The 17,722-nt window shown below is 40.6% G+C and overlaps 1 pseudogene; it reads left to right on the top strand.

The window, feature by feature from the left end:
* The first annotated feature begins 3,493 nt into the window (after positions 1 to 3,493).
* Positions 3,494 to 4,415, top strand: LOC118848107 (annotated as a pseudogene).
* Positions 4,416 to 17,722: the final 13,307 nt, after the last annotated feature.

Here is a 17,722-nt window from a genome sequence, read left to right as displayed (position 1 = left end):
AATCCCAGCATGGACTCAGCCCACAGACCTCTGGTGAGTTGTTCTCCAAACCTTTCAAAGCTCACAAGGTTCTGACCATTCCTGATTTCCTTCACCCAAAACAAGAAAGAATAAATACAAATCGAAGCAGAGAACAAAGGCCCATATTCACATACCGCACGTTGGCCTAGAATGAGGAGGGCCTGAGGCTTCTCCCCTTACAGCTTGACCTCTCTTACCAGATCTAGACAGGAAAAAAGACCACCTAGGCCCTGGCTAGTTAGTGCTTTTTTAAAATATACCTTAGTTCTATCTATGAAGCCAATCAACAGACCATTTTCTCATCACATGGTTAGCAGACTGGTACCAGTTACAAAACATGTGGAAATACTCCAAATTGGGGAACAAGGCACGTCCGTTAGACATCATCAAACAGACCCCCAACCTTTTCCATGTGAAAGATTAAATCAGTCTCCTTGTTACAATAGGAAATCAATGTCAATAAGAATTTCTCTCATTTATCTCCTGATCCCCCAGTTGAGGAGTGGGATAAAAGGCAAAAAGAGAAAAACTCGCTGCCCAATGACTCAGACAGATCATCTGCTCTCCATCTTTCTATATAAATACTTGCCACTCTTCCTCCCTATTTTTCAGTTCCCCAATCACCATGCATGCCACCAAAGTAGCTATGCTCAATCAACTCTTTGTCTAAGTCACCTGTGGTACTAATTAAAATAAGAAGAATAAATCAACTTTAAATAGCAGGAAAATCTTGAACTCAACCTCTGCCCTCTCAGACAGAGAAAGGGAGAAAGTAGACAGATAAACTATATGGTAACTATTCTCCAATTGGAAATCCAGCCACCTGCATAGCTCAGCAAGTCCCTCTTTGGAGTCTCAAGCTGTCCCATATGGCCGCTGAAGGTGAAGGCACCAGCGGTATTCAAAGCTGGAGTGGTAACCTCAGCACAATCCCACCAAATCAATTCCCAGTTGCCCTTTCGATTCATATTCCAAGCCAAATGTAAAACCTAAACTGTCTATACTGCTCTCCCTGCATGTGGTTTATATTTCTGCCACATGGAGGAGCTCCGGCCAGCCCTCCATGCCTACACACAGGCTGTCTCTCATGAGGGTCTCTCTGTCTTTTGCAGGGTAGGGAGAAAAGTCATGCTATCCCTTTAAGACAGTCACTCTTCACTTCTTGGTCCTGACATGCAAAAGAATTCCATTCCTCCAGCAGAACTTGATTCCTCAGTGTGCATTACTGTGTCAGATAAGTACCAGGTTACGCTTAAAAAAAAAAAAAAGCTGTGTAACTTGTACTTTCATATACAATCCTCTCTTTCTGTTCTTCTTTGCATATGGAAATGAGCCTGTTTGTCAAATTCATAATACAAATGAACATTTAAAAAATAACCATCTGGCCATGAGGGCTATGAAGGACAAAGCAGGTAAGCAGGCCCACGTTAGCTAGTTCACCATAGGGGGAAGTTCTGGTCAAGATAGTGTTGCCCTAGGAAAAGAAGCAGCTGAAGAGGAAGAAAACAAACTGCAAGGTTGAAGGGAGAGGTGAGGGTCATGACCAGGACTGAATGCGGAGGTATAGGAAGCCAAAGTTCACAGGGTTACTGTGAGCAGGCTCACCTAATCCAGGTATATCTGTCCAACAAGTAACTCAGTGATAAGAACCCTGCCTGATAGTTTGTATAGTTGAAGGAAAAAAAAAGAAAAGAAAAAGAAACAATCAAGCACCTGCTTCCACCTTTGGGTTTGATAAGCCAATATCTTTCATCTTTTTTTTTCTTGATGACTGAAGTCCCCACTCTGTGCCCTTCGGCTCAAGCCAGCCACACTGGTAATAGTGACGAGACTTTGATGTCCCCCTCATTCAACAGACTGTTGTTTAGTTCAAAGGGAAGAACAGAGGCAATTCTTTGCTCTTAAATTATTAGCTGCCTAAGTCTTCTGTAATGGTATAGTTTGACTGAAGTGTGCAGTTTATTAACTACATAAAGACGATATTATTAGAGCAGGAGAAAAAGCGGTTGGAAGCTTTGCCTTTCAGCTCCCCAGCAGGGGTTTTCTGATACTTTGATCTCCATCAATACTAAATGTCTTTGTGAGATAGAGGGAGCAGTAGAAATTACCTTTGGCATGGTGGCTACATCAATTATGCAGGCCCTTTCCCTGATAAATTAAAGTATTCTTCAACTTTTACCCCACCTGGGAGTCCTAGGTTTGTTTTTTTTTTTCCCTGTCATGAAAAAGGCACTTGGAATAAATCTCTCTCCTCACACTAATGGTAAGCCAGCTGACCTTTTGCAAATCTGTCCTCCACAGTCTCTCAATCTCTCTCTCTCTCTCTCTCTCTCTCTCTCTCTCTCTCTCTCTCTCACACACACACACACACACACACACACACACACACCCTCAAACTCGTGTCTTCTCTCAGCAGACATAAAGGTAAAGAATTAACCAGAAAGAAAGGGAGCATTGTTCCAATTTGTCTATGGGCCAAAATGATCAGCAGAGGCTAATGAAGTGACCCTCAAAAAGAAACTTTGGTGTTGAGAGTATACAGACCACAGAGGAAGTTGCTTATTGTATTTCTAGAGATATGGTTTGATTAGCAAGTTGACCTTTTATCAAATGAGAATATTTGTTAAGTTCTTAGCACAGTGCCTGGTACTTAGTAGGTGCTTAATAAGAGTTTCCTTCCCTTCTTTCCTCCTTCTGCTCAAATCTCCTTATCTTCTCTACTCCTTATTCCTCTATTGTCTAATAGAGATACAAGTTATCCCCACCTTGACCTATTCATTAGTACTTGAAAGAAGTGCTCATGTTTGAGAAATAGTGTGCTGTAATGAATAGAAGACCTGGGTTCAAATCTCTGACATTAGCTGTGTGACCTTGCTCATATATAAAATGAGAGGATTGACCCTTAGTAAGGGACCCTCAGTTTCCTTATCTATAAAATGAAAGGGAGAACTAAATGATCTCTAAAGTTGTTTTTCCAGCTCTAAATTTTTGCTCCTGTGACTCCAAAACCATCTTCAAAGGCTGAACATTAACTCTTATTCTAAGACCTTGTTTTCTACTGTTCAGTGCCATTTAGTAATCCCTAATTGATCAAACAAAAAAATATTGTCTTTTTCTTTATTGACCTGTCTGAATTTTTGACGCTGTTGACCACCCCTTCTTCCTACATACTGTTTTCCTTCTCTAGTTTTGCTAAATAGCACTCTCCCTGGTTCTTCTAGCGTCTTCTCTCTGTTAATAATTTTCTATTGCCCAGCGCTCTGAGGCCTGGGACTGGTCTCATCCTCAGCTTGCTGGAGCCACTGCCCCATAAACCCCCTCCATCATCTCCCCCACCTCCCCGGCCCCTCTCCTGTCCCTTATATAGTTCCCGCATCATCTGGGACATTTGGACTAATTTTTCAGGGTGAGGAGAGGACAGACCCCGGGGGTAGGTTTGCTACTGAGGAAGAGCAGCCACAAGGAGCTCAAGATGATAGAGGCACTGATAACAACTAAAGCTCAGAAACTGCTGCACCAGCTGAATGTCCTGTTGGAACAGGAGTCCAGATGTCAGCCAAAGGTCTGTGGCTTGAGACTAATTGAATCTGCTCATGATAATGGCATTCAGATGACAGCAAGACTGAGGGACTTCGAAGTGAAAGACCTTCTTAGCCTAACTCAGTTCTTTGGTTTTGACACGGAGACTTTTTCTCTAGCTGTGAATTTACTGGACAGATTTCTATCCAAAATGAAGGTACAGCCCAAGCATCTTGGATGTGTGGGATTAAGTTGCTTCTATCTGGCTGTGAAATTGACAGAAGAGAGAAATGTCCATTAGCCACTGATTTGATACGAATAAGCCAATACAAATTCACAGTTTCTGACCTGATGAGAATGGAAAAGATTGTGTTAGAGAAGGTGTGTTGGAAAGTCAAAGCTACTACTGCCTTTCAGTTTCTACAGCTCTGTTATTCACTCATTCATGAAAACTTACCATTTGAAAGGAGAAAGAACCTAAGTTTTGAAAGACTGGAAGCTCAGCGTAAGGCACTGTAGGATTATGTTTTCTAAAGCAAAGCCTTCTGTATTGGCATTGTCCATAATTGCACTGGAGATTCAAGCACAGAAATTTATAGAATTGACAGAAAGAGTAGAATGTCTTCAGAAACACCCCAAGATAAATTGCAGAGATCTGACCTCCTGGCAGGAACTTGTAGCAAAGTGCCTAACTGAATACTCCTCAAACAAGTGTTCTAAACCAAATGTTCAGAAGTTGAAGTGGATTGTGTCTGGACCTACTGCATGTCAATTGAAGCATAGTTATTACAAAATCGCTCATCTTCCAACAATCCCTGAAACTGGGTCTTAATAGGATTCTTGTGGTGAAGAAATTCAACTGTTTTGAAGGCTAATTTCACATCAGAACTGTGGACTCCAATATTAGAATGGATTTAAGCTGTGAAGCCTGAAACATAGCAACTAGGTTAGCATCGATGTTTTCAGACTTGAGAGGAAAACAGGCTATAGTTGGAAATTGATTATGTGTGCTGCAGTTGGAAAAGTGTTCAAGACTAAATTATGATCTTTTTTGAAGCATGTTTATGAAAACTGAAACTCAAATGTGAAACCCTAATGCAGAATAAGCATGGGAGACTATACTGTGAACTGACAATTAATATTGATTCAATCTAGCAGTGTCCGGATCAGTATACCGATTATAGGTAGTATTGATGGCAAGGTGTGATTGAGTTTAATTGATGTTATTTGAATTGTGATGCAAGTTCATATCAAAACAGATCAACTTCAGAAAAATGGTATGATGCACTTTAGTATAGTCAGGGTTACTAGTCTTTGAGGCAGTGTAAACAACCGTGTTAGAGCCTTTTACAGCTAGATAATCCAATAATTCTAAAGATTTATTTTTGTCTGGCATATTTTTCATTTAAATTTGATTATAAAATTCTATTAAAGTTGTAGACAGTGATCTTCAACATTATCCTAGGGAACAAGTGATACAGTATATGAAGTTTTATACAGAATGATTTTTATCTCAATATCTAGCCCCTTAGAAAACAAATAAATTTCTCTTATTACGAGCAACTCTTATAGTCTTGCAAATCTGAAACCTCAGCTGTGCCCTTCTAAAGCAATATATGCTGATGCTAACACTCTAGAGCTTTTAAATAAGGATTACGGTTGGTATGAAACTGGACCATTAGTATAGAGCTTTGTATTTAAAAGCAGTACATATGGGTATGCTATTGTCACAGTGCTCCTGTAATAATTCAACTTGGAGACTAAAGTGAGTTGTCTGTCCAAATTCAAGTAAGCAGCAATTTAATTGACTAATTATGTGGCAGGTGGAGTACTTAAGGCTAGTTGTAGGTTAATGAATCTAAATTGACATACAGGATTGGGAAAGCATATAGTTAATCACTGCAATACATAGTCTAATTTCCACAATAGCTATAACAAAAAAAATCTTCCCTTTAAAGATAAACCAAAGAACTACAGTATGTCTCATATGTCTTATGCTTCATTTTGTAAAGCCTCTTGTAGATGCACTCTTCAGTTACTCCTCAACAGCTGATTCATTGAAGAATTTCCTTTCTAATTCATCAATGCAAACTTAAGTTGGCTGAAGTAACCTAACAAAAGTACCATTATGTTCCGGTATTAAGAAAGTGACCTTTCAATAAAACTATTGAAATGCAAAAAAAAATAATTTTCTATTTATACCATATAGCTTGTTGTTTGCATGTTGTCTTACCTGTTGGACCATGAGCTCCTGGAGAGCAGGGACTGTCTTTTGTCTTTGTATCTCCATGGCTTAGCATAGTGCCTGACACATAGTAGATGCTTAGCAAATGCTTCTTTTTTATTTGATTTTATGCTGAAATTAAGAAATAAGACAAGCATTTCCACAGAGAAAAAAAAGATGATTGTACATGAAACTGCAAATCTATTGTGTAGAACTTGCTATTCCTTTTAAATATATAATAAATTTATTGTATAAATTTCTTTTTTTCCTTTTTTTCTTCCCTCCCCACCCTGTTCTAGAGATGACTACCATTAGACACAAATATAGACATGCATGTATGTATATATGTGTATATATGTATATATAATGTATATTCTATACATACTTCTATTTATCGGTTCTTTCTCTGGATGCAGATGGCATCTTCCTTCATATGGCCTTTGTAGTTAATTTGGGTATTTATAATAGTTAAAATGACTTAGTCACTCAAAGTTGTTCTTAAAATGATATTGTCAGAGCAGCTAGGTGGCAAAGTGAGTAGAGTACTGGCCTTGGAGTCAGGAGAACCTGAGTTCAAATCCAGCCTCAGACACTTAACACACTTACTAGCTGTGTGACCTTGGGCAAGTCACTTAGCTCCAATTGCCCTGCCTTCCCCCCTCCAAAAACAAACAACAAACAAAACGATATTGTTTTTACTGTATACAGTGTTCTCTTGGTTCTGCTCATTTCGCTCTTCATTATTAAATGCAAGTCTATCCATGTTTTTCTAAGGTCATCAAGCTCATCATTTCTTATAGCATAGTGGCATTCCATCACAATCCTTCTTTACTGACTATCTGACCACTCTTTCTGGATCTCTTTTGCTGTGTAATGATCCCTGCCCAAACCATTTTCCACCAGGTTTTCACCAGCTGCCCAGAAGCCCAGACCAGAGACCAATCAATCAATCAGTATGTTCTAAGTACTTACTATGTGCCACAACTGTGCTAAATGCTGGAGAGATAAAGGCAAAAGACAATTCCTGGCTGGCCTCAAGGAGCTTACAATATAAAGGAGGAGACAATATGCAAAAAAATATTTACAAATAAGCTATATACAGGATAAATAGAAAATAATTAACAGAGAGAATGCCCTGGAATTAAGAGGGGTTGGGGAAGGCTTCCTGTAAAAGATCAGATTTTAGCTTAAAGGAAGCCAGAGAAGTTAGTAGGCAGAGTTGAGGAGGGAAAGGCTGAGGGACAACCAGAAAAATTTCTGGAGCCGAGAGACTAGGTGACAATACCCTAAAGGACTTAATCCTTTTAGCTCCACAACTCCCACCCCAGGGCTCCTGAGGTCCTTACTGTTGTCATGTGTGGCTGCTTTCTCCACCAACTTCTTTCTCCACCAACTTCTCCACCATCATTTTCTTTCTCCTTTCTCCACCATCTTCTCACCAACTACCTTGACTTGTGTATCCTCCTTGCCGCTCCTTTCTGGTGGATTCTTAGCCCTCTCACAAAGTCCTATACAATCCTTCCCAGACTCTTGGTGCCACCCTGTAGTTTGAACTCCCCCAGAAGGCAAACACACTTTGGACCTGCTAAACAAGTGACTCCCTTCCCATTAGACATTCATTGTCCAAGTAATTCACTGGCTTTCCTATCCAAGTTGTATGCTGCTCAGAAACTATGTAGGTGATCCTCTTCTTTCTCTAAATGTACGAGGAAATCAATCCCCTTTTCTCTCTAGCACATTCAATTCTCAAATTGTCTAACTTGGGAACCCTCAAAAATAGCCTCACCCTCAGTCCTTTCTTGAGCTGAATAGGCACATACATCTCTCCTTCTGCCATTCACTTCTACAAGAGCTCTCTCTGTGCCTAGAAGCTACCATATCTTGCACTAGGAAAGTCAGCTTTCAGATCTCTCCATGCTGAGTGCATATAAGCACATCCCAGAATACAAGTCCTGTGTTTTGGCCCCAAGGCAACCATTTCCATTTCCTAGTAGGAAGGAAACTGCAAAGAGATTGTTCTGCAATCCTCTGTACCGAATACAGAACACAGTCTGTTGTGTATATATGTATGTATACATGTGAGTATATACATATGTATATACATGCATGAAAACATATATGATCTGTGTAATTTATATGTGATATGATCTCTATATTTATGTGTATGTATGTGTCTAATCTCAGTCAAGCCTTGGAGTTGTTTACAATCAGGTGAGTCAAGATTTACATACATGGACCAAGACTGCAAAGCAATGACTGTTATAATATGTAATTGGAATAAGATCACCTAGTATAGAGATGGAAGTGATATTACAAATAATTTAGTCCAACCTTTTTATTTTACAAAAGAATTAGTTGTAAGGGATACAGTAGTCTCTTGTACAGAAGACTTCAGGGAAGCTAAACAAACAAACAAAAACAAAACAAAGAACCTGAGTTATCTTGTCAGAATAAAATCAACAGTAATGACCCAAAGCCCCTTTCAGCTTGCCTCAAAATCCCCAGGAATCTTCCCTCCTCCATGAATCATCACCAGTGCCCAGGTCTATGATCCTTGATCTCTTCCCCCAGTGCCTGGGCTGACTAGATCCAGATAAGAATCCTTATATTAATTATTAAATCATTGTATCAATATTATATTAAACACATTAGACTCCACTGATCTGGAGTGAGAGGGTGCCCCATTCCTTCTGGGATATGTGTTAATGGATTGATTGATTGAGATCCCAGCAGGGTGTTCAACTCCATTCAGAGTACCCAGACAACCTGACCTGTTTCTGTTGTTCTCCTTTGACTACCCTTCATTTTGTATCTCCCCTCAATAATGCTGGCTGGATTGCTTTACTATCTTTATTTTTTTTTTTATTTTTTTTTATTTTTTTTTTTTTGCTTTTTGGCAGGGCAATTGGGGTTAAGTGACTTGCCCAAGGTCACACAGCTAGTACATGTGTCAGTGTCTGAGGCCAGATTTGAACCCAGGTCCTCCTGACTCCAGGGCCGGTGCTCTACTGACTGCGCCACCTAGCTGCCCCATTGCTTTACTATCTTTTGTGAGTTCCATGTTCTCTCATAGGGACTTTGGTATTCCAAACTTTTTAAATTCTGTATTAAGGTAGGAGTAAATAAGATCAAGAGAAGGGAAGCACTTTGTTCAAAGTGACGTGGTGAGTAAGTAACACAGATTTGAACCCAGGTCCTCTAACTCCACAGCCAATACTACCTCTAGCCAGCCTTCCTGTTAGAGACTGTTCTACAAGTTCCTAACATCTGCACAGACCCTGAGATAACAAATGAGAAGACCTGACAGATGCTGAAAGGATCTATCACACTAGGTTGTGGACTTGATTCAACCAACGGTGTAGGCCTGCCTACAAACAAACCTCTAATCAAGTTGCCCTTAACTGGCCCCACCTGAGGCCTATTGAATGGGCAAGGAAGGTCTTTAATCACTGATTGGCATCACAGGGGGCTACCATGGTCCAAAGTCTGGTCTTCAGCTTTTCAGATTCACAAACCTGATTTATTATCAATATCCGCAGAAATGGACAATTTCAATAGGAGTCTTCTTGCTTATCCAACCTTATTATTATCAGATAATTTCAGAGTTGGAAGGGAATTGAGTGGCCACCTATTTCAACTGATTCCTGAACAATAATTCCCCCTACAACTTACCTGACAAATGATCAAGGAGTGTAACCTACTCCTTCTCCAGGCATCCTATTGCACTTTTCAATAGCTCAAATTATAAGAAGTTTGGTTGTTCTAAATCAAGGCAAAATTTACTTCTTTGCCATTTCTACCTAGTTTTGTCCTTTGAGGCCAAGGAGGACAAGTAGAATCCCTCTTCCAGGGGATAGCCACTCAAATACTTGAAAGCAGTCATCATGTCCTCAGCTTCCCCCCACCCAAGTCTTCACCAGGCTAAACATTCCTAGTTCCTTCAATTGATACTTGTATAATAGGAGTTTAAGAATTCACTGGCATCCTGAAAATCATAGTTCAGAAGAATAAGCATTCCCTCTCGGTCCTGAGAGCAATTTGGGTATTATCAGGACTATCAAAATCTTTGAGGCAAAAGGCAGACTTGAGTCCCAGCTGGGAGTTTTTAAAGGAACACACAGAGTCTGTAAGAGACTAACTGAGAGGAAGGAGCAGGGACTTGGAGAGCTGAGCATCAGCAGTAAGGAAAAAAGCATCCCCAGCCCTGCAATGTACTTAATGAGCTGAGCCAGAAAGAATGAGCAGCACAAGGGCAACAATTGAAAGAAGAAACTGAAAGTAGAGACTGAAAGGAGAAAGTAAAAGAAGGTCCAAGCTATAGCAAAGAAGAGAAAGATTTAAGAGGGCTATCAGGCCCCTACAGGTAACTTGAAGCAGGACTCAGACTGAAGCTAACAGGTACACCCACCTCTCCAAGAACTCAAAAAAGTCCCCCCCCCAAAAGTCTGCTCTTTCCCTAACTTCCCCTCCTCATGCCTGTCTAGTAATCAAGACTACAATATACTCTGCTTGCTCCTTTTACCTAATGATTCCTATATCTTGATTTTTGATGTAAATCTACAGTGAGAATAGGAGTGGGGGAAGAGACTTGAGAAGACAGTGATCTAAACTACTCCCAGGGAGGAGATAGGAAAGGCTTTCATCATGGACTAGAATGGGTGATGGGACCAGAATGGATCAAGTATCAGACAGTCAACTTGAAATTCCACAATGATACCCATGAACATTATATTTGTATGGCATGAATTTCCAGACCTTCACCATTTTGGTTTTCTTCCTCAAATCAACCAAATGATTGTCATTCCTAACACATGGTGCCAAAAACTGAACACAATATTCCAGATCAGAAGATACCCATTTATCTTCTAGTTGTTGGGAATACATGTGGATAGCTTCACCTGTAAAATGAAAGGATTGGACTAAATGACCTCCAAGATCACTTCCGGCTCTAAATCTATGACCCTATAAGCACCTTTCAGGTCATATCTTCAACCAGCTATGCATTTATCTGACTATACCACAATCCAGCCCACATTGCCACTTCCGGGTTCTCTTTCTTCCTTCTCTCCATAACCTCTCTGCTTTTGAGGTTCATGCTATTGACATCCACCACCCAATCAAAATCCTGGTAGCTATTGTCTACAGATCCCAGGGACATTCCCATTCTTTCCCTAATGAGTTCAGTACTTGACTCAAATGTTTTCTCTCCTCCCAAACTCCTGCCCTCCTACTAGGGAACATCAATATACATATTGACTTTTCCCTCAAATATCTGAACTACTCAGTTCCTCAACCTACTTGCTTCTGATGAGCTATTCCTCCACCCCAACTCAGCCACACACAAAGATGCTCATACTCTTGATCTTACCGTCACCCACAAATATCTATGTTCAAGAATTCTAAAATCCCTTTATCCAACCATAATCTATTGGCTTTTTACTTCTCCCTCTGCCTTCCCTTACAAAACTCTACGCTTTTTCCACACCATGACTTCCAATTTCTTGACCCTTCAATTGTCTCCCAGGCAATCTCTCCTACATTAATCAATCTCTCTTCTCCCCATCTAGATCCCTAGGTAAACCAATTCAACTCCATACTGTCCCCTTCTCTTGATTCCCTAGCCCCCTTATCGTATTGCTGAAGATACCTAGCCAAGCCTCAACCCTGGGTCACTCCCACCATTCACCACCTTCACTCCTACAAAAAGGCTGCTGAACAAAGATGGAGAAAATCATGCAACCATTCTGACTGGGTCTGTTACAAATTTATATTATACAACTCAACTGGGCCCTCACTGCTCCTAGGCAATCCTACTATACCTCTCTTATCAACTCACTAACCTACTCCCCACAGAGGCTCTTCCAAACCTTTCCATCCCTCCTCAAACCTGCCATAGCTTATCTTCCCTTGACTCTCTCAGTTCAAAGAGAATCTTCCCTCATATTTTGCAGAAAAAATTGAGACCATTTGCCATGAGTTCCCTCATTTCTCCTCTTCTTCATCTTCTATCACTCAGATGCCTCCCCCATATCCCTGTCTCACAGGATGACGTGGCCTTACTGTTTATCAAGGCTAACCCCTCCTACTTGTTCAAACAATCACATTCCATCCCATCTATTTCAACAGATTGACCCCTCTGTCATCCTTGCTCTTTCACTTATTTTCAGTTTGACTACTGGCTTATTCCCTACTGCCTACAAACATGTCCATGTCTTGCCCATGCTGAAAAAACACTCACTTGACCCTTCCATCCCTGCTATCGTCTTATGTCTCTTCTGCTTTTTGTAGCTAAACTCCTTGAAAATGCCAGCTACAACAGGTGCCTCCACTTTCTCTCTTCTTGGTTCCTTGGCCTTATCATTTCACTGAGACTGCTGTCTCCAAAGTTTTCAATGATCTCTTAGTTGTCAAATCCAATGGCTTCTTCTCAAAGCTCACTCACTCTGACCCCTCTTTCTCCTTTCCTCTCTCTAGGTTTTCCGGACACCACTCTCTCTCTTTTTTCTCCTCTTACCTCTCTGTTTCTTCTCTGTCTCCTTTTCTGGATTCTCTTCTAAGTTACCCCCTCTAATTATAGGTATACATCAGGGTTCTATCCTGGGCCTTCTTCTCTTCTCCCTCTATACTACTTCACTTGAATCTGCCTTTCCTGCTCTAAACTCTCTGCTGACTTCCAATCTTGCATCTCTAATTGCCTTTCAGACACTTTGAACTGGATATCTAGTAGACACCTTAAACTAAACATTTCCAAAACAGTACTCATCATCTTTCTCTCTAAACATTCCCCTGCTCCTACCTTCCCTATTACTGTAGAGGGCAACAACATGCTCCCAGTACTCCCTTTGACATACAACCTAGAAGTCAACCTGGACTTCTCATTCTAACCCCACCCCCATATCCAATCTCTTGCCAAGGCCTCTCAATTTCACTTTTGCTACATCTCTTGAATGTACTGCCTTCTCTCCTCTGATACTGCCACCACTCTGGCACAAGCCCTTATCACCTCACACCTGGACATTGCAGTAGTCTACTGGTGGGTCTGCCTACCTCAAGTCTCTCTCCACTCCAATCCATCTTTCATTCAGCCACTAAAGTGATTTTCCCAAAGGGTCGATCATGTCACCCCTCAATAAACTCTAGTGGCTTCCTATTGCCTCAAGTATCAAATACAGAATTTTCTGTTTGGTGTTCAAAACCTTTCATAACCTAATTTCCTGCTACTTTTTTGTCTTTTTATATCTTACTCTCCAACAGATAGTCTTCAATCCAGTGATACTGGCCTCCTTGTTCTTCCATGAAAAAGACTCTCCAGTTCTCAGCTCCAGGCATTTTCTCTGGCTGTCCCCCATGCCTGGTACATTCTCCCTCCTCATCTCCACCTACTTATCTCCCTGACTTTCTTTAAGTCCAACTAACACTCCATCTTCTACAGGAAACCTTCCCCAACCCTTCTTAATTCTAGTGCTTTCCCTCTATTAATTATTTCTATTTATCCTTCATTGTTGGCTCTCCTATTAGATTGCAAGCTCCTTGAGGGCAAGTACTGTCTTTTGCCTCTTTTTATATCCTGACACTTAGCACAGTGTCTGGTAGACAGGAGGTGACTAGGAAATGTTTATTAATTGGTTTTTATCAACAAAGATATTATGAGAGACTTTATCACATCCTTCTTGTAATCAAGATGCAATATGTATACAGCAAGCATTCTTCTGATTTACCAACCTATTAATCCTATTGTAACTTGAAGCTACCACTCTGGAAGGCAAAATTAGTTAGTTGGCTGACTGGAGTACTTTGCTCCCTTTTCCCTTCTGAGAGTAGGAATCAAATCCTGTCTCCACTCCTGTCTCCACCTGCAGACTGCCTTGAAAACAGGACTTTCTCTTCTGGTACCTTCTTTCTCTTTGTCCCTCACCATCCTTTCTGGTAAAGAGTAGAGGTCTTGTCTAAGAGGCCTGTACATCATACTTTCCTGCCCTTTCCTTTCCTTTCTCTTATTAGCTTTCTGGAGTTTTTTTCATGCATACTTTATTACAACATGGGCTCATTATTGTAGAGGCAAAAGAAAAAGAACCCTAATTAGGTTTAAAGTTTTGCCTGTTAGGTTATTTGTCCAACTGCATGAATTAATAAACATCATAATGGGGAAGGAGCCAAGATGGCAGCTGGAAAGCAGGAACTAGCGTGAGCTCCCCACCGAGTCCCTCCAAAAACCTATAAAAAATGGCTCTGAACCAGTTCTAGAACTGCAGAACCCACAAAACAGCAGAGGGAAGCAGGGCTCCAGCCCAGGACAGCCTGGATGGTCTCTGGATGAGGTCTATCCCACACGGAGCTGGGAGCAGAGCAGAGCAGAGCAGAGCCCAGCGTGGGCGGTGCAAAACAACCAGACCAGGAGCCAGGCGGAGTGAATCAGTGAGCTGCAGCAGTTACCAGACTCCTCAACCCACAAACACCAAAGACAACAGAGAAGGTTAGTGGGAAAAGCTGCTGGGGACAGAGTGAAAAAAGGAGTTCCCAGTTCGGCTACCGCCCCGGGGGCAGCAGAGGTGGGGCAGCTACAGAAGCACAGCTGCAGTTGCTTCCGGCCCCAGGCCCACCTGGTGGGAGGAATTAAGTGGCAGATCAGAGCAGGAGTGAAAAGCCTGCTGAAGATCTAAGTCCAGTCCGGCTTGGGGGTTCATCGGGGAAGGAGGAAGGCTGGTGTGTTAGAGCTGGCACATCCCCCCAAGCCTGGAACATAGTTCTCTTAACTCTACAAGCAGTCATACCCTGCTGAAAAACTCAAGGGTCAAGTTAGTTGGCTGGGAACATGGCCAGGCAGCGAAAATACACCCAGATTCAGTCTCAGACTTTGGATTCTTTCTTTGGTGACAAAGAAGACCAAAACATACAGCCAGAAGAAGTCAACAAAGTCAAAGAGCCTACAACAAAAGCCTCCAAGAAAAACATGAACTGGTCTCAGGCCATGGAAGAGCTCAAAAAGGATTTGGAAAAGCAAGTTAGAGAAGTAGAGGAAAAATTGGGAAGAGAAATGAGAAGGATATGAGAAAACCATGAAAAAACAAGTCAATGACTTGCTAAAGGAGACCCAAAAAAATACTGAAAAATACACTGAAAAAAACAACACCTTAAAAAATAGACTAACTCAAATGGCAAAAGAGCTCCAAAAAGCCAGTGAGGAGAAGAATGCCTTGAAAGGCAGAATTACCCAAATGGAAAAGGAGGTCCAAAAGACCACTGAAGAAAATACTACCTTCAAAATTAGATTGGAACAAGTGGAAGCTAGTGACTTGATGAGAAATCAAGATATTATCAAACAACCAAAGGAATGAAAAAATGGAAGACAATGTGAAATATCTCATTGGAAAAACCACTGACCTGGAAAATAGATCCAGAAGAGATAATTTAAAATTTTTTGGACTACCTGAGAGCCATGATCAAAAAAAGAGCCTAGATATCATCTTTCAAGAAATTGTCAAGGAGAACTGCCCTGATATTCCAGAGCCACAGGGCAAAATAGAAATTGAAAGAATCCATCGATCACCTCCTCAAATGGATCCCAAAAAGAAATCTCCTAGGAATATTGTGGCCAAATTCCAGAGCTCCCAGATCAAGGAGAAAATACTGCAAGCAGCCAGAAAGAAACAATTTGAGTATTGTGGAAACATAATCAGGATAATCCAAGATCTGGCAGCTTCTACATTAAGAGATCAAAGGGCCTGGAATATGATATTCCAGAGGTCAATGGAGCTAGGATTAAAACCAAGAATCACCTACCCAACAAAACTGAGTATCATGCTCCAAGGTAAAATATGGATTTTCAATAAAATAGAGGACTTTCAAGCTTTCTCAGTGAAAAGACCAGAGCTGAATAGAAAATTTGACTTTCAAATACAAGAATCAAGAGAAGCATGAAAAGGTAATCAAGAAAAAGAACAAGAAAAAGAAATTTCAGGGGACTTGCTAAAGTTGAACTTTTTTGTTACATTCCTACGTGGAAAGATGATGTATGTGATTCACGAGACCTCAGTATCATAGTAGCTGAAGGGAATATGCACATATATATATATGTTTGTGTATATATATATGTATATGTGAGTGTGTATGTATGTATATATATGTGTGTGTGTGTGTGTATATATATAGATATATATAGATATATAGATATAGATATATATAGAGAGAGAGAGAGAGAGAGAGAGTGAGAGTGGGCACAGGGTGAATTGAAGATGAAGGGAAGATATCTAAAAGAAATAAAATCAAATTAAGGGATGAAAGAGGAATATAGTGAAAGAGGGAGATAGGGAGAGATAGAATGGGGTAAATAATCTCACATAAAATTGGCAAGAAAAAGCAGTTCTGTAGGAAGAGAAGAGAAGGCAGGTGAGGGGAAAATGAGTGAATCTTGCTCTCATCAGATTTGACCTGAGGAGGGAATACCATACATACTCAATTGGGTATCTTACCCCACAGGAAAGAAGAAGGAAGAAGACAAAAAAGGGGGGATGATAGAAGGGAGGGCAGATGGGGGTGGAGGTAATCAAAAACAAACACTTTCGAAAGGGGATAGGATCAAAGGAGAAAATTCAATAAAGGGGGATAGGTTAGGAAGGAGCAAAATATAGTTAATCTTTCACAACATGAGTATTGTGGAAGGGTTATACATAATGATACACATGTGGCCTATGTTGAATTGCTTGACTTCTTAGGGAGGGTGGGTGGGAAGGGAAGAGGGGAGAGAATTTGGAACTCAAAATTTTAAAAACAGATGTTCAAAAACAAAAGAAAAAAAAGTTTTTGCATGCAACTAGAAAATAAGATACACAGGCAATGGGGCGTAGAAATTTATCTTGCCCTACAAGAAAGGAAGGGAAAAGGGGATGGGATGGGAGTGGGGTGACAGAAGGGAGGGCTGACTGGGGAACAGGGCAACCAGAATATACACCATCTTGGAGTTGGGGGGAGGGTAGAAATGGGGAGAAAATTTGTAATTCAAACTCTTGTGAAAATCAATGCTGAAAACTAAATATATTAAATTAAAAAAAAGACTGGAAAAAAATCATAACAGCTTATCACAGCCTCAGTTAGAGATCTTAGAATCTCTCCCTTATCTTGTGTAAATTTCATTTAGCCATTGTATTTCCCCTTAACCTTCCAATTCAACAACATACAAACATGCAAACACAGCTTTCATTGTCAACCATAATTTAATGTGAAAAGGAAAACAAAGTCAGGGTGAAGGAATAACTTAGAACATTTCAAAGAAACACATCAGGAGTGGACACCAAGCAACGCCGGAGGGAAGAGTTGGAGAGAAAGAAATCTCGTTGACCTTCCTCAGCTTCTTGGAGTAGGAACAGTCATTTCCTTGCAACAAACATTCTAAGTGCCTTTTGTTTTCTGCTCAACACATAATCCTGGTCACCATAGCTGTTACTAAACTCCATAGTTCCCTTGCTCCTTTGCATTTGCTGCTGCTGCTTCACTCTCACCCTGTTGCTCCTTTAGAATAGCTCAAAGCTTCCCACAGGCAGAACAATCCTATTCCATTCTAGTCCAAATCGCTCAAAATTTTAATCTTCTCCTAGCATAAGAACAAGAAAGAAGACTACAAGCCTCAGGGTTTTCATCATGGATGTATATTAATTCATCTGAACCCATCCAAACATCCGTCACATTTTTTAAAGAAAGGAAATTAGTTCATTGATTCACTCAATATTTACTAGGGTTCTATTATGCACCCAGGACTCCACTAGGTCCTGAGGTCAATACAAAGCTTAGAAGACTTTGTAGCCCTGCCTTCATGGAGCTCATAGTCTAGTAGGAATATAAGGTAACTGTGATATACAATATTATATATATATATATGTATGTATGTATATATATAATAGTGTGTGTATATGTGTGTGTATACATACATACATACACACAGTAACAAGTGCTACGTTGGGACTA

This window comes from Trichosurus vulpecula, chromosome 4 (genome assembly GCF_011100635.1).
Source record: "Trichosurus vulpecula isolate mTriVul1 chromosome 4, mTriVul1.pri, whole genome shotgun sequence".
Lineage (NCBI taxonomy): Eukaryota > Metazoa > Chordata > Mammalia > Diprotodontia > Phalangeridae > Trichosurus > Trichosurus vulpecula.
This window is presented reverse-complemented; position numbering and strand designations above follow the sequence as displayed.